Source organism: Pinus tabuliformis, chromosome 7 (assembly GCF_031772625.1).
Source record: "Pinus tabuliformis cultivar Carrire ecotype Pingquan chromosome 7, CPIR1, whole genome shotgun sequence".
Classification (NCBI taxonomy): domain Eukaryota; kingdom Viridiplantae; phylum Streptophyta; class Pinopsida; order Pinales; family Pinaceae; genus Pinus; species Pinus tabuliformis.
In genome coordinates, this window is record NC_142293.1 from 1,707,859,395 (window position 1) to 1,707,862,344 (window position 2,950).

A 2,950-nucleotide genomic window follows, 5' to 3' on the forward strand; every position below is an offset into this window, starting at 1 on the left:
AAATAGTGACACGTGGCACTTTGTACAAGTTCGTTCCACTGAACTAGTCTATAATGAGGTCACCGTGGGAGATTTGGCATAACTCTTCCTTGGAGAATCCAATCTTGATCAAACTTGTGAGATTAGAAAGAGGTCTCGAAGGACTACTGCAGGATGTAATTTCAGATATTCGAGATCCAGAGTTACAGAGATACAACAGATTCAATATCAAGCTCTTACAAAGTGAAAAAAAAGGTGTGTAGTTTTTTTTTCAAATTTTGCATAAGATTGGTTTGAAAAATTAGTTTGAAGGAATTCAAAGGGAATAGTGAAGAATTATAGCATTAATTGATGCCCCGAAGAAATAAAATGGAAACACCTAGTAAGAAACTCGAAATCTCTAGAATGACTCATGAAGAAGAGGAAGAAATGCAACATGATATATCAAAATTACAAGACAAAGTACAACAAAGTTCACTCTCACAAAAGGTAACTCAAGCCAAGATGAATGGCATGGAAGCTAATATGAATGGCGTGCAAGTTAATATTGATGGCATGGAAGCTAATATGAATGGAATGGACGCTAAGATGAATGGCATGAACGCTAAGTTGGAAGAATTGAAAATAAATTTGAATAAGTTGCTACAAGAAATGGTTACTAATAGTGAAATGGTAGTAAAGGAAACTCATGATAAGAAAAAAAGAAATTTTAATCATGATTTCATAGACTCTAATGTTGGATTGAAGACCCATCGTGTTCCAAAAATCGATATGAGGAAGTTTGATGGTAGGGATTCCAGAACATGGATACTACATATGGAGCAATTTTTCGATCTCTATAATGTGCAAAACACACAAAAGGTACATATTGTAACCTTATATTTGGAACCAAATTAGTTTGTATGGTATCGATGGCTTTTCTCTCATAAAAAAATTGTCACTTGGGCAATTTTTATGGAATAAATGATAGCACATTATGAGGATACAAAAATAAACACCTTTTTTAGCCAATTGATAAATCTCAAACAAAAGGGTTCAATGATGGAGCAAATTGAGGACTTCCAAAAATTGAAAATAAGGGTAAAAAATATTCTAGAGGAGCATAATATTGATGTGTTCATAGGGAATTTAAAGGATAATATCCAACATGAGGTTCATCTTTGGGAACTTGATTCATTGGAGAAGGCATTCAGGTTAGCAAGAAAAATGGAAATCAAAATTATGGAAACCAAGAAGCCCACTACTCACAACTATAAATATGGAAGTGTTGTTGCCACTAGCCTTCCACAACCCACAAGGTTGACACCACAACAACTGGAAGAAAAAAGAGAAAAAGGGCTAAGTTACAGTTGTGATAGCAAATACACTAAAGGTTATAAGTGTGCTGAGAGTAAATTATTCTACATAGATTGTGAAAAGGAGGAAGAAAAGGAACAGGAAATGTCAAAAGAAGAGGATATACTCTAGGAACAAACCCTAGATAAAGAAGAAATGAATCTAATCATATCTTGTAATGCATTGGCTATAATTACCACTCCTCAAGCTATCAAGATAGAAGGACATATCAAGAAGAAAAAGGTAATAGTGTTGATTGATTCGGGAAGTACCCATAATTTTATTCATTATAAGATAGCCAAGGAATTGAATTGCTTCCTATTTCCAGCACCAGAGTTTCAAGTGATGGTTGCAAGTGGAGGAACCATAAATTGCTCTGGAAACTGCCATAATATCAAGTTATCCATGGGAGAATATGTATTGAATAGCCCAACACTTTCCATTCCAATGGGTGATGTTGATGTTGTACTAGGAGTCCAATGGCTACAACGCCTGGGTACAATAGATTTTAATTTTCAAGAAATTTTCATGAAATTTTGTGCGGAAGGAAATGAAGTTGAATTAAGGGGTATTGCAGGGAAACCGAGAAAAAAAATCAGCTCTAACGGTATGACAAAGGTTCTAAAGAAGGAACAATGAGGCGTAATTGCACAATTATGTTTGCTAGAGGTTCCCACATCGAAATCATCTATTTCTCCAGATCTCCAAAAAGTCTTGGACAATCATTCCAAGGTATTTGAAACTCCCAAAGGCCTCCCAGTTATTCGTGATCATGATCATGCTATTCATTTGATTCCAGAAAGTGTTCCTCCAAACATTAAGCCTTATAGATATCCCTATGCCCAAAAGAGTGAAATTGAACATATGGTTGCAGAAATGCTAGAGGTTTATATAATTCAACCTAGTCAAAGTTCTTTCTTCACTCCAGTAGTATTGGTGCACAAGAAGGATGGATCATGGTGCATGTGTTCAGATTATAGGGAGCTCAACAAGCTCACTATTAAAGATAAATTTCCCATTCCTGTCATTGATGAATTATTGGATGAATTGCATGGATCATTTTACTTCACCAAGTTGGATCTTTGTTCAGGATATCATCAAATCAGAATGCAGACTAAAGACATTCTGAAAACATCATTTAGAACTCATGAGGGTCATTATGAATTTTTGGTCATGCCTTTTGGCCTTACCAATGCACCTTTTGCATTTTAAGGTTTGATGAATTCCATTTTCAAACCCTTCCTTAGAAAATTTGTGTTATTATTTTTTGATGATATACTAATCTACAGCAAGTCTTGGAACGATCATGTTCAACATGTTAACATGGTACTCAAACTATTGGGGGAGAAACAATTATATGCAAAAGGCTCCAAATGTTTCTTTGTAGTACAAGAGGTGGAATATCTGAGTCATATTATATCTCATGAAGGTGTTAAGGTAGTGATGAGAAGAGATCTTGGTTATAGGCCAAAATCCCCCTTCTTATATAAATCTCAACCCTCGACGTGTGGGTTATAGCCCACAAGCTTTATCGGAAGCGGTTTTAGGCGATGAGCCTTTTATAACCATGGGCTTACATTAACCTCAGCCATCCCTTTATCGCGCCTCTTATTCCATCGGAAGACACCACACATCC